Below are 21,671 nucleotides of genomic sequence, written 5' to 3' on the forward strand. Positions count from 1 at the left end.
AGGTATGTGATACCAGTGAAATGGTTTAATATAGGCGGGTTCTCCTTTTCCCATGTTCCCTAAAGGCATAATCTCAGATTTACTGAAATTGACCTTATATCCTGATATGGTTGAGAACATTTTTACACTAGTAATAATTTTAGGTAGGGAGTGAACAGGGTCCGTTACTGTCATTATAACATCATCAGCATGCAGCATAATTTTGTGATGTCTTCCCCCCAGTTGGACCCCCTTGATGTTTGGATTACATCTTATATATATAGCCAATGGCTCAATTGCTATAGCGAATAGCAAGGGTAACAAGGGGCACCCTTGCCGTGTGCCCCTGTGCAGCCTGAATAGGGGGGAGATGAAACCGTTAGTTTGTATTGTGGCTTTAGGTGCACTATATAATAACTTAGTCCATTTGATGAAGTCTTCACCTAGATTAAATCTCCTCATAAAATCAAAAATATATTCCCACTCCACTCTGTCAAAGGCTTTCTCCGCATCCATCGACACAAGGAGGCTTGAAACCTGTAGCTGAGTACAAGTGTAGTCAAGATGGTGCATTATGTTAAACAATCTCCTGGTATTATTAAATGAGTTTCTTCCTTTAATAAACCCAGTCTGGTCTGGGTCAATAATGCTAGTCATTATCCTCTCTAAGCGTGTTGCTAGTATTTTAGCTATCACTTTTATATCAACATTTAGTAAATTTATGGGTCTATATGAGCTACATAGTTCAGAATCTTTTCCATTTTTTGTGAATAACTGTTATGTTGGCAATATTCATAGATTCTGGCAGGGAAGATTCTTTAATAGATTTGTTGATGGCCTTGAGATAAATGTCACAGATCTGATCCTTCATCATTTTAAAAAATTCTACAGGGTAGTCATCTGGTCCTGGTGTCTTTCCTGACTGTAGTGATATGATAGCTGTTTTAATCTCTTTACTGGAGACAGGTTTATTTAGAAGTTCCTTCTGTGTATCACTGACTTGAGGAATGTCTATGCCTTTTAAAGAAGTGCTCTCCTGAAGCAGTTTTTTATCTGTTTCTGAGCTATATAGCTTCTCAAAAAAATTCTTAAAGATGCCATTTATTTTCTTATTTTCCAGTGTTCGCTGGCCATTCTCATCTTTAATGGCAGAAATAAAATTTTTGGATGGTGCCATCCTTGCCAATCTTCCAAGGAGGCGGTTTGGTTTATTGCCCTTTTCAAATAGACGCTGTCTTGCATATAGAACATCTCTTTCAGCTTTTTTTGTCACTAGGTTATTAAGTTGTGACCTAGCTTCTTTAATTTCAATTAGAATTTTCTCAGATTTAGCAGTATAAAACTCTTCTTCCAATTTTGATTTTTTTTTCTCAAGTGCTAATTGCAAAGAGATTTGTTCCTTTTTCTTTTTACTGGTATAAGAAATTATCATACCTCTCATGTAAGCTTTATAAGCCTCCCATACTGCCCTAGGATCGGTTTCTTCAATGTCATTGCACTGTAAATATAGCTTTGTTTGTTCATTAAGAAACTTTCTGAATTCATCGTCCAGCAGATTAAATGGATTTAGTCTCCTTACAAGAGAACGCTCCACTGGTCATGGAGAGGACATACTCATTGTCACAGCAGCATGATCTGGTATAGTAATTGGATCAATACCTATATCTGTTACTAGATGGGCCATATGGCTGGATAGGAGGATGTGGTCAATACGAGAAGCTGTTTGATGCGGTGAGGAGTAAAATGTGAAGCCCCTAGCAGTTGGGTTGAAGAATCTCCATATATCAATAACATCTATTTCGCTGCATAAAGTTGTCACTACTTTGGCATCTTATCTAACCTAGGACAGAAAGAAAAATTAAAGTCTCCTGCAAGGATAATATTGTTACAATCCATAATAGTGAGTTGTCCAAACACATCGATAAAGAATTGTTCGTCTTGTTCATTAGGGGCATATATACATCCTATCACCACTTCTTCCCCATATAGTAATCCTTTAATTATTACCACTCTACCTTCATTATCCACATAAGTTGAGTTGACTGGAAATGGGAGATTCTTATGAATGAGAATAACCACACCTCGTTTTTTGGTGGAGAATGATGAGTAATAAACTTGACCTACCCATTCCCTTTTAAGTTTTTTATGCTCCAGATCATTCAAGTGAGTTTCCTGTAAAAATGCTATTTGAATCTTATCTCGTTTCAGGCCATTCAGAATCTTTTTCCTTTTAAGTATGCTATTCACCCCTTACATTCCAAGTGCGTATCTTAACATTATTCATGGTGTTTTTTTTAGTTGTAATACGGTAACACAGTGGCTAAATTGTAGTATAATGCAACATAACAGTGAATAGCAAATAGAGCAGCTGCACGTACATGTTCCATACATTTTAAAGAGAAAAGAGAAGACGGAAAAAAAATAAAACAATGTCTTGGAGAGAGAAAACAAAAATTCCGTTTGTGACCACTTACAGTACATAAGGTATAAGCACTTGTCAGGTATTTAAAAAAGAAACAAAGGAACTTTGTTAATCTTCTGAACATTGATTAACGGTGATAAAGACAGAAAGAGCAGTCTTAGAACAAGATTGCTAGGCTCAGTCTGCAAACTAAACTAAGAAAAGGTCCAACAAAATTGTTTAGCTTCTCTGCATATTTAACAGAGAAGTGAAACTAAAGGTTGCCGCTAGTCACACAGCTGCGGCAGTCAGCAATAAAGTACGCTCAGTTATAGGGGGTTCAACTATTATACTAAAACAAAAACTGTCTACTCCTCGCCAAAATAATTTGTTACAGTCTTAAGTTTCAATACAAAACAGTATCATCTATATCTCAACATTAACATTAATAACAGAATCTTAAAGATAGAAAACATTTAAAACGTCAGAAAAGGTTCTAAGCGCAGGCATAACCGCTCAGTTCTCTGCTCGATCAGTTCTACAAACTAAAGCCAAGGCTGCTTATTTATCAATGGACCTCTCACATTCTATTCAGACGTGGAGGATTGCTGTTGAATATTTTTAAGGAAGTTCTCTGCTTCTTTTAAGCTGGAAAGAGTAGTGGATCCCCCTAAGGCATCAAACACTTTAATGATCGCTGGATACAGGAACGAATACCTCAGTCCAGCATCACGCAGCCTCCTTCTCACTTCGGCTGTTTCCGCCCTCTTTTTCTGCACCTCGACCGAGAAGTCTTGAAAGATGGAGACTCTTTTCCCCTCCACAATGATTTCTTTCTTGGCCCTGGCCACTTCCATTACCTTCTGCTTATCCCGTTGTGCAGCCTCACCAGCACGGCCCGGGGTACGGGTGTTCCGCCCTCCCCCGACTTGCGCCGGGATCCCGTGCGATGGCAACGTTCCAACTTGATTTTGTCCCCCTTCATTTCCATGTCAAGGGTTTCAGGGATCCAGCTCTCAAAAAACACAACTGGGTTGTTTCCTTCGATGTTTTCTCTTAGGCCGAGGATTCTCACATTTTTCCGCCGGCTTCTATTTTCGAAGTCTTCAAGACGATCCAATGCCTTGCGCAGGTCTGTCTCAAGCACCCGTATCTTGTTGCCTGCCGTTACACTGCTGTCTTCCAGGTCCGAAACTCGCTGTTCCACTTCATCTATTCTTTTAATCACTATGTCCATTTTAGTGGATATAGCAGCAACAGGTTCTCGAATCGTTGCGAGTTTTGAATCTAATATTTCGGTGATGTTTGATGTTACTTTTTCGATAATTAAGTTGGTCTCAACTGTACCGTCTCCCCCAGTGAAGTCGCCATCTTGCTCGCCTTCTTTCTGTTGTCTTCGTGTCTTTCTTGACGCTTTTGTTTGGTTTTGGGCGAGAGGGGTTTGTCCAAAATAGTCGGCAAGTGACATTCTTACACTGTAAAAGTGTTATGTTGGTATTTTGTGTTAAAAGACTGTATTTTTATGCCTATTTTACTAAATTCGGCGAGGAGCTCGACAGATACACGTCCTTCTCCTCTTAGTGCATAGCCACACCCCCCCAAAAGTTATGACATTTTATCCGTTTCTAAGACTACGTAGTAAGAACTTCACTTGCTGTTGTTTTAAAAAGATAAAAGTTGTAGTGATGTTATAGTGATTTATTAATATAGAATCGTGTAACTAAGTAGCTAAAGTATCACAAGTGGACATTTTGGAAACATTTTGACATTCATTTCTTTTAAAAAAAAACTTCAATTGTCCTTCTAGTGGTAATTAGCACTGTAATGTAGTGAGCTGCAGCCAGGTGGTTTAAAGCACGTTTAGAGAATTACTTTGTTTCTTACATAGCCAAATATATAAAAATAGTCCACTATTATAGTTCAGATTCTTGGGCTTGTGCCCTAACTGCTCCTGCCCCAGTTCACCCTTCATCAGATGGACTTAAACCTGGGTCTCCTGTGGTGCTCAACATAAGTTTTTCCAGCTGAGCTACAGAAGACCTCCTTCAGAAACAGGCCAGCAGCCCTGTTATGCACAGGGGAGTAAAGGGCTGTACTGTCACCACACTGCAACTGGCTTGTACCATCTATATGCCTGTCATTCATTACAATATTAATAATGAATAATAATGAAATAAGCACTACCAGCCTTTTTTCCTTCCCTCTGGTGTGAGATGATAATGCGCTGACTGGCACGAAACATTCCCTCAATTTTTCATCATTCTGTGTCCGAATCAAAGCAGGTCAGAGAGAGTAGGAAGAGACACAGAAAAAAATGTATCCTGTCTTAATTTCAAATGATATTTTACCTTCATATTTTTACTTTATAAGTTTGTATTTTACTTATTTTCTGATAGTCAGATTCAATGTATATTTGAACAAATTAATTAAATTAAATTAAATTAATGTTTTTTACAAGATGTGGAAGAAGTACAACAAATTATTACATTGTGAATTTTAATATTATTGATTATTAATAGTTTATGCTAACACCTGACTTTATTATTCAGATGTAAATAAAATATTGAATTAAGTGTGACATTCAGAAAAGCAATTGAGAATAGTCTGTGGTATTTGTATAGATGAACCTTTTCTAAATGTTTTTTTTTAAATAGAAGCTGTAGAACAGTCTTTACAGTTAGTGGATGGTGTGCTATTTTGTCAGCAACCTGCTAATCTGTTTAACATTATTTTATTTCTGTACAGAATGTGTGTTGCGTTAACAATGTTTAATTGTTTAAAATGTTTAATAAAGAAGTAAAAAGAACTTACAGCTTATACAAAGACTCTAAACTGATCGCGCAGAAGAAAAATCACCTGTTTTTCGTGCATAAAAAGTGTTTTTAACTGATTTATGTAAATAAAGTATTTTCATATTGATTTACGTGTGCTTTTTCAGTTGGATTCCATGATTATTGTTATGATTTCTCTATTATTATCGAATCCCTAAACTCGTTCACTTGTGATAATTTTGGAAATATTTTGACATGTTCCTTTTAACTTGGAGTTTATAATGTTGGGCGCTCTGAACAAGTTCAAACGAGCTGTGATGCAGTTCAAATAAATGTATTTCCCACAAGCTATACTGTAGTGGCTTTAAAACTATACAACATCACACTGTTTGCATGTGGCATGTCTTTGCTCAAGTTTTAAAACTACAGTATGGAAAAACAAGTGTTAAAAAAACTACATTTAATTGCTGGTTGCCTTTTGTTAAACAGCAACAATGACAACAGTGCATGCTACTGAAAATTCCTTCCTGTCCCCCAGAACTGTCTGTTCTACATAGCATTACACAGCGGGGTGTTAACACTCCTAGCCTTTGTGAGAAGTACAGAGCTGCAGTACATAAAGTAGCTGCAATGGAATATACTCGTAGGTAAAAGTTAATTCCAAGATGGAAAGAAAAGTCACAATGTGTCTCCTCTATAAATCTTCAGTTTACAGACTTTCCAAGGTCATTTATTATGAATATTTTCCATATCGCATTAAAATTGGAACATTTTTCACAAGTGTAAATCCACCTAGTTTCTAACCGCTTCATCCAGGACAGGTAACAGTTTCACCTCTCCCCCTTCCCTCTGCCTGCCTGACCTGTTCCCATTTTTAACATTCTGTGTCCAAATTGCAGCAGGTGAGAGAGAGTAGGGAGAGACAGAAAAAAAGTGAACCCTGGTTTTTTGATAGTCAGAAGGCTTCAACTGATGCATAAAAAATATAGCATAATGCCTTCTCACATTATGAAGTCACTTGCACCTTGGATCCGCTTTATTCAACTAAGGTTTCTAAAAATGCAACCAGGTACTAGATATTGTTTAAATAAAAGCTGTGAAATGTTTCTCAAATCGCGATCTTTATATCTGTAGGTTGCAGGCTGTGTCATTCAGGTTTTTTTTCATTAATAATATCTCTTAATATTGAATATGTTGTAATATATGTAATATTTGTGTGCGTCAGCAGTGAAACTGCATGTTGATTGGTGGAGGGCTGAGCGGGAATAACGGTTACTCAGGGTCACAGGTCATAGTGAATGTAGGAGCTAATGGGTTCTGAGTTACAGGTGAAATAAAGAGTTTGTTCAAGTGTCACATCGTCATCCTGGGTTGTTAATTTCTACACTATACGTGTACGAGAAACAAGACATGGTGTCAGAATAAATAGGATTCACATCAGGAGAAAAGATTTAAAATGAACGTCGCTGGAATTCCCGCACCACGAATGGATTGGGAGGCAAACAACCTGCCCGAGGCTTGGCGCAAATTCAAGCAGCATGTGGAGCTCATGTTTTCGGGTCCGCTCAAGAAGACAGGACAGGAAAAGCAATGCAGTTATCTTCTCCTGTAGGTCGGAGAAAAGGGCAGAGACATTTACAACACATGGACACTTGACGAGGAGGAGGCAAAGGTACTCAAAACCTATTATGACCGTTTTGAAGTGCACGTTAAGCCTAAAACAAATGTTATATTTGCTCGATATAAATTTCACGAGAGAGTACAGGGAGCTAACGAACCGTTTGAACAATTTGTAACAGAGCTGCGGCTCCTTGTGAAAGACTGTAATTACTCTGATAGCGAGGAGATAGTAAGGGATCGCATCGTTTTCGGAATATATTCACCGAGAGTGAGAGAAAAGCTGTTGAATGTTGGTTCTGAATTGACGCTAGACAGGGCCATAGACATCGTTAGGTCTCACAACTTAGCACAAACCCAGCTGAGAACGATGGGCAGCAGCGCGAGCAGCCCGCGCAAGAGCGCAGTACTCGCAGTTCAGCGGCAGGCGCCGAAACAGGCAGCTCGCGGAGTGCGCCGTGTCAGGGCTGAGGAACCCGCCCGAACAGGAGACGCTAACCGGTGTGGGGAGCAAAGTGCCAAAAAGAGTTTGGCTACTGCGGAAATAAGGCTCACGGTGATCAGGACGTTTGCCCAGCAAAAGGCAAGCAGTGCCTAAAATGTGGAAATTTAACCACTTTGCAAAAGCGTGCCGCTCCAGACAAGGGAAAGGAGTGCACTCCGTGGCAGAGAAAAAAGCAAGTGGTGAATCTGAAAACGTTGAGCTGTGTGTCGATTCAGTGTCACACGAAAAACAGACCTCTGACATTGAACAGATTTTTGTAGACATTAAAATAAACGCACAAAAGGTTATAAAGTTTAAGTTAGATACAGGTGCTCAAGTTAACGTCATTCCTCTGCATGAATATGACAAGTTTAAAAGTGACGTTGTGCTACAGCCCACATCTCGCAGACTGTCAGGGTATGGTGGCGAGCAACTTGCTGTAAAAGGCGCATGCACCCTGAAATGCAAGTACAAGGACAGAGAATTGTGTCTGGACTTTTATATTGTAGACACTCATGCACCTCCAGTACTCGGACTAAAAGCATGTTTAGACATGGACCTTATTAAACTGGTCTTATCTGTGACCAACCCCCCCCCCCCCCACTGAGACAAAGCCAATCTTACAAGATTTTGCAGATGTCTTTACAGGAATTGGGCTTTTTGCAGGTGAATGCACTATCCACCTCAAACCAAATGCAGTTCCTGTAGTATACCCACCAAGACACATATCTCTTGCACAGCGGAGCCATCTTAAGGAGGAGTTGCACAACATGGAGAAGTCCGGCATCATTGCCAGAGTCACAGAGCCAATGGAATGGGTTAATGCACTTGTGGTGGTGGAGAAACCTCGCACAGGTAAACTCAGAGTATGCCTTGATCCAAGGGATCTGAACAAGGCTATCAAACATCCACACTACCCCTTGCTAACGTTTGAGAACATTACACCAAAGTTGGCTTGAGCACGCTATTTCAGTGTCCTGGATGCTAGGTCAGGTTATTGGGCTGTCAAGTTCACAGAAGAGTCATAAAAACTAACCACGTTCAACACGTTGTTTGGGCGCTACAGATTCCTACGCTTGACCTTTGGGGTAATTTCAGCTCAAGACGAGTTTCAGCGAAAAATCGATGAGACATATGAAGGCCTCGAAGGCATTACAGCGATTGTTGATGACATCTTGGTCTATGGGAGAACCAAGGAGGAACACAACAGGAACCTTCACACTATGCTACTACGGTCCCGAGAGCGAGGAGTCTGACTCTACCCAGAGAAAAGCACGATCTGTGCCACTGAAGTCAGCTACTTTGGACATCTCCTCACCGTGGATGGGATCAAGCCAGATCCAGCTAAAATCGCTGCTCTGAAGATCATGGAACCTCCCAAAGACAAAGGAGAGCTTGAAACAATACTAGGCATGGCAAACTACTTAGCAAAATTTGCCCCTAGCCTGTATGACATCAACGCCCCACTGCGTCACCTCTTTAAAGAATCCAGTGAGTTTGTTTGGGATGCGCAGCAGGAAAAGGCTTTCCAGAAGATGAAGGACCTTATCACAAGGGAACCAGGTCCAGTTCTGGCATACTTTGACCCCACCAAAGAGCTCCGACTTCAAGTGGATGCATCACAGCATGGCTTGGGTGCTGTTCTGCTACAAGAAGGCAAGCCCATTAGTTATGCATCTAAATCCCTCACAGAAAGTGAAACAAATTATGCTCAGATCGAGAAAGAGTTATATGCTATCCTGTTTGGATGCAAGCGTTTCCATCAGTATGTCTATGGTCGTCACGTTGTTGTGGAAAGTGATCACAACCTACTGGAATCCATCATGAGGAAACCATTAGCAGCTGCACCCCCTAGACTACAGAGGATGATACTACAGCTCCAGAGGTATGACCTCACAATCCTCCATTGCCCAGGGAAGAGCATTTGTCGCAGACACGCTCTCCAGGAAGTCACTATCCTGCCAGGACAACAGCCTCAGTGAAGGAATGGATGTGCAAGTGCACACAGTGTGCAGCAGTCTACCAGTGAGCGACACAAAGCTGAATGAAATACGTGCAGAAACTACAAAAGATGCACAGCTCGCAAAGCTCAGAAAAACTATACAGGAAGGATGGCCTGAGGAGAGGAGAAGGTGTCCCCAGAGCATTACGGAATTTTGGAATCACAGAGATGAACTGTCACAGATGAATGGCATCCTTTTCAAAGGCGAAAAAATCATTATTCCTGCCTCACTCAGAGCAGAGATGTTGTCACGCATTCACACAGGGCATATGGTTATGGAGAAGTGTAAACAGAGAGCCCGTGACATCATGTTTTGGCCTGGGATGTGTAAACAAATTGAAGAAATGATTGGTAAATGTTCCATTTGTCTTGAATACCGCCCAGCACAGGTAAAAGAGCCCATGATCAGCCACAGGATACCAGACAGGCCATGGCAAGTTATAGCAACCGACCTCTTCACTTGGGACAATAAAGAGTACATGGTTACTGTGGATTACTATAGCAGGTACTTCGAGCTTGACAGACTTTACAGTACCACGTCCAAAGCCGTAATACATAAGCTAAAAGCAGCTTTTGCCAGACATGGCATCCCAGAGTCTGTGATATCCGACAATGCCCCCCAATACACATCTGCCGATTTTGAAACTTTTGCTAGTGCATGGGGATTCACCCACATTACAACAAGCCCACATTATCCTCAAGGTAATGGCCTTGCAGAGAAACATGTGCAAATTGCAAAAGCCCTGATGGAAAAGGCCAGATCTGACAAAAGAGACCCTTACCTCAGTCTCTTAGAGTACCAGAACACCCCAATTGACAACTTCAAATCCCCAGCACAGCTACTGATGAGCCGTCGCCTGCTTTCAATACTCCCAAGCACCAACCAGCAACTTCAGCCCCAGACCATCCGCTACAAGGATGGACTTGCGAGGAGGACACAGAGGCAGCAGCACCAGCAAAGGTATAACAACAGGTCAACCAAACCACTCCCTCTGCTGCAGGAAGGAGACATTATTATTATTACTCATCCAGGAAACCGACTGATGGAAGCCAGCAGTCGTCACTCAGCCAGCCAAAACTGAGAGATCATATTATGTGCATACTGCAGAAGGTCGGGTGTACAGAAGAAACCGTCGCCATCTGCTCAGCACAAAAGAAATACACAATGCGCACACTGACACAAGGTTTGACTGTGATGAGCAGTGCAACCCCCAGTACACAGATGCTTATCCCAGACGTGCCAAAGACAAATTCACACTCCGCCTATTACTGCACTAAATCCGGACGCATGGTGAAGCCCAGAACCATACTGGACCTATAAATGTAAAGGGTGTAGGCGGATGGCTGCCCTAATCATAATAACAAAAAAATTGTAATGCAAATGTACTGATATATTATGAAAAGTTTTGGTGGTTGTTGTTGAAAGGTTTTAAGTCATTACATAGGAGTTAAAATATACTGATGTCAGCAAGTAGCTGAGTGATAGCCACGTTAAATTATTGTAAAGAGTTGTTTTTATAGCGTGATGATCCTGATGTTAAGTGAAGAGCACAGTAAGCATTGCTTAACCACATTTTTGCAAAGTAGCTCATTAGGACTACAAGAGGTTGTTATTATTGTGTTAGTCATTAACTCAAATTAAAAGAAAGGGGACGTAATGTTTGTGTGCGTCAGCAGTGAAACTGCATGTTGATTGGTGGAGGGCTGAGCGGGAATAACGGTTACACAGGGTCACAGGTCATAGTGAATGTAGTAGCTAATGGGTTCGGAGTTACAGGTGAAATAAAGAGTTTGCTCGAGTGCTACATCGTCGTCATGGGTTGTTAATATCTACACTATACGTGTACGAGAAGCAAGACAATATATAAAAACACAAAAAATGTTAATGTAGTGTACATAATATTTACTATTTAATTTTTTAAAAGTCTTTGTTAGAAGAAAAACTTTTGCCCAAAACAAGTATTGAACTCTGATCAGCTAGACAGAACCCCTATTAGCAAAGCCACTGTACCAACAGGCTGCTCAGGAACACAGCTGAGATGAACAGCTTAAAAATGTTTCTAAAGTAATCATGCATGAATGAGTCAAATTAAAAATAAAACGTGTTTACAAAGACAATGGATTACAGCTCTACTACCACCTATATAAATACATATATTTAGATCCTTAAATTAATATTGTCATTAATTTCTATAGATAAGCGATTTAATATTATATTCCCTATTTAGTGGATTGTAAAAAGTATGAGTTTTGTTTACTGCGATAACAAGCACAAGTATTCATAGAAAAGGTTAAAACATTTAATACAGAGGGAGTTTCAAAAATTAAACAAAGGTCTGGAACACCCTGTCTCAAAATACACGTTTAATAAATTGAAGTTTGTGAAAACAGTGACAAATCACCCCAAACAAAATACAATTTTAAAATACAAGCAGTTTGAAATTATTAGATATTAATAATTAATAAATCGCTTTGAATGTGTTGCAATATTTAGGAATACCAACAAATTCAATATAGTGTCGATAATATTTACTATTTTAGTTCTTCAAAGAAATGTTTATTTGTTAAAAGAAAATTCATAGAAAGAGCTGGGTTTGAACCCCCAACCTCCAGCATGCAAGTCATATACCAAAGCCATTACACCAACGTGCCACTTGACACCTTAAACTATAGCTGAAAAGGGCAGGCAAAAAGTTTCCAAGTAATTGCGGGTGAATGAGTCAAATTGATACAGATGTTTACAAATAAAGTGTACTACTGTGACAATTTTAGCTACTACCAACCCTATACAGTATGTATAATATATCAATATGCCTAAATTAATATCGTTTATGATGTTTAGAGACGTTATGCTCTTATTGTTTTTATGCTTAACTACCAAAAGTTTCCTTTAGTTGTAAAATTCCATATTAATATTCCATATTAAGCAGATTTATACATGCACAGTAGATAGATTAAATGAAGAAACCGTTTCACTAACATCTAATACACCAGAAGTGCCACCTATTGAATATCTTTGGCCAGTGAATCCATTATAAAGCGCAGCACAGTGTTATGGGTTTTAACACACATTCTGAATGGCTACATCTGTATGATAGTTTTCAGAAAATATGGCCAGTCTTAAGTTACCTGTACTGTGCCTGCAACTAATGTATAAAACCTAAATGGAGGTTGCTCATAACTCTGGAAATTGTGTTATGGTTGATCTTTCACAAATCTTTCCAACTGAAAAATGAAGCCATTAAAAAACCCATTATTGCAACTTGAAAAACATCATAACTTTTTTATGAAGAAAAATGCTGAATTTAACCATTTTATTTTAACTGCAGTACAAGTATAGGTTCCGATTCTTCATTTCATCAAAGTATTTTACTAAACGTTCCCTCTTTTATTTCTACAGATGTCAATTTAATATGAACATGTACAGCGTTATTTTTAGACTCCATTTCTTGTTTTTATTAAATGAAACCAGATTTTATTCCTCAAATGTCATCTTAGTGTTCAATTATTCATGAAAAAATCATAAAACAAATGTTGTTTGCCCAAAAAAACAAAAAAAGAAGCAAAAAGGAAAACAAAAACAGCTTTGTAAAATGCCTTTACTAAAAAAATGATGCACCAAAAGGGGAAAAAAGTAATTCCCTATGCTTTAGATGTGTCACCTGTTTTTTAACTTGCCATTCTGCATGATGTGTGAGTTTAGTAAGTCAGTTTGCAGCTGTGATCTTCCTTTCCATTTACAAAAAGTAGCTATCAGCATTAAATATACTGTAGCAGCATCTTGGTGAGAAGGGACGAATGTGAAATGGGACTAAAGCTCTGGAGATATAGGGCTATTTTCTCTCACAGGTATGTAACTGAGATGTACAGTACCTCATTGAATGTGCACATATCCTACTTGAAACTGGTGTATGCCCCTTCTTTTAGACTGATCCATGCATTTTCTTTGAAATGTTTTTACCCTCTTTAAAAGACAGATTTGTTTAGTGTTCTAGTCTAGTGTCCGTTATACTGTTTCTCACCATTATGTTTTTGTAAATTATTTTTTTTAAATGTGGATTTGTTTTTTTTTTAACATTCCCCCATGTATCCAGGGCTGAATTTTTCTGTTGATTACTACAAAAACAGAGACTTTCTTCCTGGTTCGAATTGAATTTGTATTCTCTTTTCATTGTTTGTTCCTCCATTTACTTTCTTCTGACCTTTTGTTTCAGGTTAAACAAAATGAAGGAAAATGATTAGGAGAACAAGTCATTTCAATTATTTTTATGTCAGGCTACGCCATAGTCTCTACATTGGCCTTTAACCTGTCTGCCTGCAGTTGTACCAAATGGCACTTTATGAATGAGTTCTGTGTATTCCGTGTAACTGTGTTCTGTGTTTTTATGTGCCTTGCTAGAGTACATTGTATGCACTTGTGTTTCTGTACACCTCAATGCCTTGGCATAGTTCAGTAGCGTCATACACTCCTTATTCCCTTTATGCTCCTCTATGAACTACATGTTACCATATTCCAAATTGTTATTCATATAGACATTAAAAAAGGAGAGTGCAGAATACAACAAGTTAGGAACAAGAAGTTATGGGTAATGAGGTTAAATAACAGTTTCACTACCATTGTGAAGATGTTCTTCTGCAAAAATGAACAACACTCTAATCTAATCTATTTTGACCCTTACCACACATTTAGTCCTTTGGAGTTTAAAACTGCCAGCGTCATCTGTGCACATTTTTAGGACTGAGTCCTTGTGTCCATGTTAGATGTCTTGTCAGATATTACCTTCATTCTCCAAGTCAAAGTCTGTTCCTCTTGGCTTTCCCTGGGTCTTTCCATTCATCTGCACTTATCCAAAAGCCTCAGACCTGCTCTTATCATGCCTAAACCTTCTGCAGCTGCATCTTGTCATGCTCCACCTCCATCATGGTACCACTCTTGTTCAATGTCATGTTCTCTATGTGGACACAGCAAACATCATAGAGAATGTTCACCTGTCACCCTGCCAACAATGACTTGTTAAGCCACACTGAGCTACTTGAAACTCAACAGAGAGATCTGTAGGAACAGATATTCATAGCAGCTTATTGTAATAGGCTCCCCTTCAGGTATCCTCTAGGAAGATTCACCCTAGAAAGCATCTGTGCATGTCAATATCCCCCTGTTCCAGACATGTCAAGAGGCCTTCAAATGCTGAGCCTCAACACTCCACTTAATGGCACTATTTCTATTGCTGCTGAGAAGCTGAAACGTGTATTTCCATATTTCCCCTATCTGACACAGTAACCAAAGGGGATTTGATCTCTATGCAAGGGTAACATTCAGTATGTCTCACTGGCTTTCCATCCATGGACTTGGAGATGCTCCTCCTTCTGCCAGATTTAAACAACTGTTTGTCCAACTACGCAGTGTCATTTGATTGAGTCCTTTGTTACTGAAGTTCAGGCTGCTTGAGCGCTGAACACCAATAGTATCCTTGGGATTTTCCAGGCAATATTAATCTGGAAATGTCCATTTTATTTCCTCATCATGCCAGGCTTCTACTTGTGGAGATCCTTAGATTAATGAATGACTCTGCCTACACCACTGGTAAGAGTCTTGTGACTGTTACATTGGGTTGTCATGAGCAATGTCTAATACACTTGCATATCCCAGACAGTGAAATACTGTTCCTTTTAGACAACCTTATTATTCCAAGTCTTCTCTATTATAAGCTTCCTCATCCTCAGAGTCTGATAGGTGTGCTGAACCACTAAGTCCACTATAAACATAGTATATGAGTTTAGACTCAAAGTAAGGCTTTCTGTCACAATTGCTATTTAAATCCTGTAATTTCCTAGCCCTCTCATAGTCATTATAACCATAATGCCTGCAAGAAAAATGTATGGCCTTCAAACAAATCCCCAAAATAACAGAAATGTATCATCAATAATAATTAATAATTCCTTAAACTTATATAGCACTTTTCTGGATACTCCATTAAAGTCACTTTACAGGTAATGGGGATTCCCCTTAACCACCACCAATGTGCAGCACCACCAGTATGCTCACCACACATCAGCTATCAGTGGGGAGGAAAGCAGAGTAATGGAGCCAGTTAGATGGGGATTATTAGGAGACAATGATTGGTAAAGGCCAGTGGAAAACTTGGCCAGGATGCTAGGGTAACTCTTTTCGAGAAATGCCGACAGAGAGTGGGGCCTTTTTACACTATTGTGTCCCGATCACTATACTGGGGCATTAGGACCCACACAGGCCACAAAATATATATATATATTCTGTGGCCCCTGTGTACCAGACTAATCAGAAGACCCGAGTTTTTCTCTCTCACTGACAGAGCACTCTTTCCAATTACAAATCATCCACTGACAATGTTACAGTCTATCAGGCAGAGCACTCAGCAGTATCTGTTCTAGTTATTGTGATGGAATATGGGGAAAAGTTGTAGGGGTAATAAATAATAAGCCTAAGGTATGGCAAAGTCTCTACTTCCTTTTTGTGTTTGTAGTGGAAAGAGCTGAGAAAGAGCTCAGTGTACAGCCCTACACTTTATCTAGCTGGGTTACTCCACATATGTTTTTAAGGTTTTACCATAGGGTAGCTGGTCCTCTAAGTATTTCTGTGGCCACCTCTTAGAGATAACACTGTGGTCTAGACCTGATTTATAAATTCCAGTCTTGGTTGCACTCCCTGTACATCAACATTTCGCACCTGGCCTACTAGCAACTGTGTTTACATGCTATCCCATTGGATGATGCTCACTCTTTAAAATGAAATGGAATGAACATACAGAACACATGAATGTTCACAAAGACAAGGATCTACTAGTACCATGGAGACAGCAATATTCCATTAGCTGGTGGTTAATTTTTATCATTCAGTTATAGAATTACCCTTATATTTTCACCTTTTGTAATGTATATGTTTTTCAAATCTCTGGTTAAGGGGCTACAAAATAATTAAATTGGAAACAAATGCTCTTACTTTTACTCTCATGATATTTAAAGGGAAACGATATGGAATATATTAACCTCTCTACTGTGAAATGACCTTTTGTTTAATAAAGTGAACAAAAACTTTCAGGAAAGTTCCGTTTTACCCACTAAACTTCATCAGCACAGTGAAACAAGCCACTTAGATTGCACAACATACAGATAATATATAATTCTGAATTCCAAAACAGACAATTTTCTAAAAAAGTCCACATTAATGAATACTACTTTTTATTGATATAAGTTGATGTTGAACAAAAATAGTTAACTCTGTCCATTCATTTTCCTTATTTGTCATTAACTATTACATCAAAAGTCCTACAACATACTGATACGTACTACATCTTAACAATGGATTAAGTACAAAAATAAACAGTTGTCCAGGCTTATAAAAGCTGTTGCCTTATTCCACATTGATTTTTAGAATATAAGTGCAAACATACAGAAGAAGGAAAATAAAATAACGAAAATAATTAAATGTAACATTCCAGTAATCATCAAATAAAGTAAATTCTAAAAGTGTCTGATGAGAACAAACAAGAACAGTATGTTTTATTTTACTTATACCATAAGACTGAAAAGTTTTTTTTTAACTATTAGAGCTATAACTGCTCTAATCACTGTCCTGAAATTATTCACTAGAAACACATTTTTGCCATCTTAATTTTAAGTGTACAGTATTGTGATAACCTGTATTTTTACATTATTATCTCCTTGCCTTGTATGCCTGGCATACAGTGTTTGATTATGGTTTTCACAGTAGTTCATTGCAAGCAAACAGCATCGATTTCTCATGTGTGACCACCTGACCAGTTGTTACTGGGCTCTTCTTGTTCTTCTTTTTTGCTCAAAAGGCACAATTAGTGACTAGTTAGAGGAGTGAGAATCTTAGTGGAAAGTTGGCTATGCAGCAGTGTGTGGTGTTGAATATTTGATTCAAATCCTTCTCCCTGTGCCAGCAGAGAAACACAACTCCCTTTGCAAGACTCTGAATATACCCGAGGCTAATTACTTTTTCATTTAGTTTTTCTTGTTCATAATAATGAATTTCAATCACTTTCTCCTTTGGCAAATAATGTGGTGCTCTATTATGGAGAAGTTCATACAATATAAGAGAGGCTTTGTTGCTTATTTTTAATGCCAATTTAAAGTTTGTATTGCACTCTGATCCAATATATCCCCCTACTTACAAAGTGACTATCAAGCTTTGTGACTTCCTTATAGAAAAAAAAAACAGTGCTCAAAATGCAAACTAGATACATGCACATTAATTGAGAAATTAAACTATCCAGAAAAAAAAATGAAAGTCTGGCTCTGCTCCTAAGTACTATAGATACAGATGCAGCCATTCAAAGTGGGTGGGGTATTTCGCGGTATACCCCGGTGGGCGTGTCGCATCAAAACGCAGTATCACGCAGTATCACGCGGTATATCGCGTCATTTGACGTCATGCCGGAAAGTATCCGGAATCACCTTGTAAAACCGCCAGGAGGAGCCAATAAAGCTTAACCTCTCATGTACAGCATTTGAGCTTTTAAATTTAAACTGTGTATTACAGCATGTTAATCATCAGTCATTAAAAAGTTGGTATATTTTATGAAAGCAAGATTGCTCAGTTGGACAAAAGTACACAACCTACCTTCATCAGAAATATTTATGCATCAAAGCCTTTACCGAAGATATTACTAATAGTATTAATAATGAATGACTTTGGACAAGCTGTAAACTCAAAGTATTACGCTGGTCCACATTCTTTCTAACCGTCATTTTAAACGAAAATACTTTTAGTTTTTTCTTTGACAAACACCACAGCATTTCGTGGATCTAACTAACAAGGACAGGACATTAGCTACCCAATACGATAAAGAAATGACTTTTTTTGCTAATTTCTTTAGCACATTTGTACAAGCACTTGGAATCTGTACAAGCCCTAATTTGTCAGGCATTTTCTTTTACTGAAACGGACATAAAAACTCCCTTGCTTTTAACTGAGCGTTTCATAATTTCATAACTGATTTTTCATAAAATCAACGCTTTCTTTTCCGTATACCAGATATTATGGAACCACTTCAGAAGGGTGTCAGCCAGTCAGATTCCAGGAATCGGTACTTTAAAGAAAAAATACACACCGGTATTCCATTTCTACCTAAACATTTTAAGCATCGAAGTCTTTAACTAACATATGAAATAACGTGTAAAAAAGTGGTAGTTTTAAGCTTTTCTGCTAATATAATATGGAATCGCGTATCTAAAGAAATTAATAACGATATGATTATATTCGTGTACTGCGACATTTCTTTGAAAAAATAGAATAGCAATATTATGGACAATTAATTGACTTTTATATTTCTAATATCACAACATGATCGAATTTAAGTCATTTTAATAACCAGGAATAGTCACCTATGCGTTACAATATAAACATTTATATTGATTTAAATCGCGTTTTGATTTAAATCGCAAACGCGTGTTTAATATATGTGTTTTTTGATTCACAATCAGACAAATGCAACATAAATTGATATCTTTGTCTTCTAAGTATCTTAATAAACTTTCAGCATAGCTTTCTCCCCGTGTAGATTTATTTTTCTTGGGATCTTGGGATCAAACGTGGAAAGATTAGATTGTAATCATTTTATTTTTTAAATACATTTTAGAAAAGTGTAATCTATACTAAAAAGCTGTACACCACCTGCTATAAAGATACGTATTGTAATACTTTCGGGCTCGGATAGGACGGACACAAGAACTCAGACTTGCGGAGTTAAAGTAAGTTAAAGCCTTGATTTTATATATCACCTTTAAAAGTTGCATCTTAAAGCAATACAAATTACAAAGTAAATACCCAACACTGATTGTACCCATCTGTCATGCTAATAAAGCACCTTAAATTGAAATGAATCAAGAGAGGGAGGGGGGGAGCATGTTTGAGCTGTCGCCATCAAAGTCTTTACCGAAGATATTACTAATAGTATTTACAGTATAATGAATGACCTTGGACAAGTTGTAAACTCAAAGTATTGCCCTGGTCCACATTCACCATGCCTTTCACATGCTCATAGAAGATATTGATTTAGGAACATGTATACTGTACTGTATACAGTATGTATATGTATATTTAATGTCTTTACTGTGCCCGTTTATGTATTGAATATTTATATGGAATTTTACCATAACGTGTGTGAAATCCATAAACGATATTAGTTTTGGAACATAAACATACAGTATGTAAACTGTATATGGCTGGTCTCGGTACTTTAAAGAAAAAATATACACCAGTATTCCATTTCTCCCTAAATATTTTAAGCATCGCAGTCTTTAACTAACGTGAAATAACGTGTATAAAAAGTGGTAGTTTTAAGCTTTTTTGCGAATACGCTCGATACCGGAGTCAACAAGCATACTTTTAGAATTTGATTAATAGGGAATATAATGTGGAATCGCGTATCTAAAGAAATTAAAAACGATATCATTTGGTTTCTGTCAAAGCGCAATGAAATCTATAACTTGATTCTTATGGACGCCCGGTCGCGCCAGGGATTAAAGAAAAACATGGAATCGCGTATCTAAAAGCGCTAAAGATGCAGCCATTCAAAATGCGCGGTAAAAACCCGCGGTACAGTAACCTACCCAGAAGCCACTGCAGGGCACCGGAGGGCACCGCGGTAAGTGATTGGCTGGCCAAAATGACCGACAGGGGCACTCGTGGTGCATTGGTTGGTAGTGCAAAGATTTAATCATTTAATGTCTTTACTGTGCACATTTTAATCCGCTTAGTTTTGAATATTTATATGGATTTTACCACTAAAGGGAAATTTTAGTAGCTGAGCATAAAAAGAAGAGGAGCATAACGCATCTGAAGGTCATAAACGATATTAATTTAGGAACATAAACATTACTGTATGTATGTAAACTGTACTGTGTATGGCTGGTCTTGGTAGTTTAAAGAAAAAATACACACCAGTCTTCCATTTCTCCCTAAACATTTTAAGCATGAAAGTTTTATGAAACGGTACCCAAATATGCGATTGCTGTATAGAATGAATTTTAATTTAAAAAAATTATTTAACACGAACATTAAGCTGTTTACATCTTCCGCCTGAGAACAGTCACCCGTTGCTACCCAATGCAGAAACACAGCCACTAACTAGCAAAGAGAGGACATTAGCTAGCCAATATGATAAAGAAATAAATGATTATTTTGTTTATTTCTTTTGCACATTTATTTGAACATTTCCATCGATTGTACAAGCACTTGGAAACTGTCCAATCCCTAGTTCATCAGGCATTTTACCGGTCTGGCGCCGGTCTGTGTCTTCCAGGATATAATGCCAGCGAACTCTTGTTTTTATGTCCACTATAACAGACAATCTCCTTTGCTTTTAACCTAGCGTTTAATAATTTCCTAAAATGAAAATGATTTACTTTATTTCCCTCACGGGATCAATAAAAGTATCTATCATCTGTCTAAACTATGGGACAGAATTCTGGGGTCTCCCCATACCAGAGATTATGGTAGGGCTTCAGAATGGTGATTGGCTGACACCATCTGACACCCCTCTGATTGGAGAAAAAAGATGTGCTGGTTTGCTATACATACTGTACCAGAAAGAGGATTTCTTTCTATTCAAAACGTGTATTTTAAAAGTTTAAGAAGTAAAAACCTTACAGCGTACACAGATTTCTAAACTGATCAGGATCGTTATCTTTGTCTTATGCATAATAATGTTCACCGCTCTGTCCAGCAAATTAATAATAAACTTTATTTTATATAGCGTTTTAAACGAATAAGTAATTAGATTGCTCATAAACCTAATCACTTGCTTTTTCTTTTTATTTAGGCTCAGATTTCAACTATAGATCGTATTATTAATAACCATAATAACAACCAACCAACAAAAACAACCATATAAACATAATACCAACCAAAAACATAGATAACAACCACAATACAAAATCAAATATATCAAACCATTTTACTCTCGCAAAGTCCTCCAATTATCATAATCCCGCCCCTTATGCAAAACCAAACCTTCCTCCCATCCCAGTTTATCCTGTTTATCATAAACAAAATCCACCTCAATTTTCAACATAAAGCATTACACAAAATCAATACCTCAACACTCCATACTCAACAACGATAATTCACAAACAGCCAGAACATGTAACTACACATTCCCAAACAGACCTAATTTCCATAGCCCCGCCCCTTATGCAAAACCAACATCCCTCCCCTGTTCTCTCCCTCCCCTGGCGGTTGTAATTGTTTTTATTTTCAAATAAATTTTAGCAAAGTCATGTATTTTAAAAATCTTAAGATTTTTATATTTATGCCTTTATTTAGTGGTTTCATTAGTGACAAAGGCTAAACTTTCTTGGAAAAATGTCTTTTATGTAAACCATGTTTGCTATTAATTCATTCAGGGCTAA

Source organism: Atractosteus spatula, chromosome 9 (assembly GCF_055471065.1).
Source record: "Atractosteus spatula isolate fAtrSpa1 chromosome 9, fAtrSpa1.hap1, whole genome shotgun sequence".
In the NCBI taxonomy this organism is placed as follows: Eukaryota; Metazoa; Chordata; class Actinopteri; order Semionotiformes; family Lepisosteidae; genus Atractosteus; species Atractosteus spatula.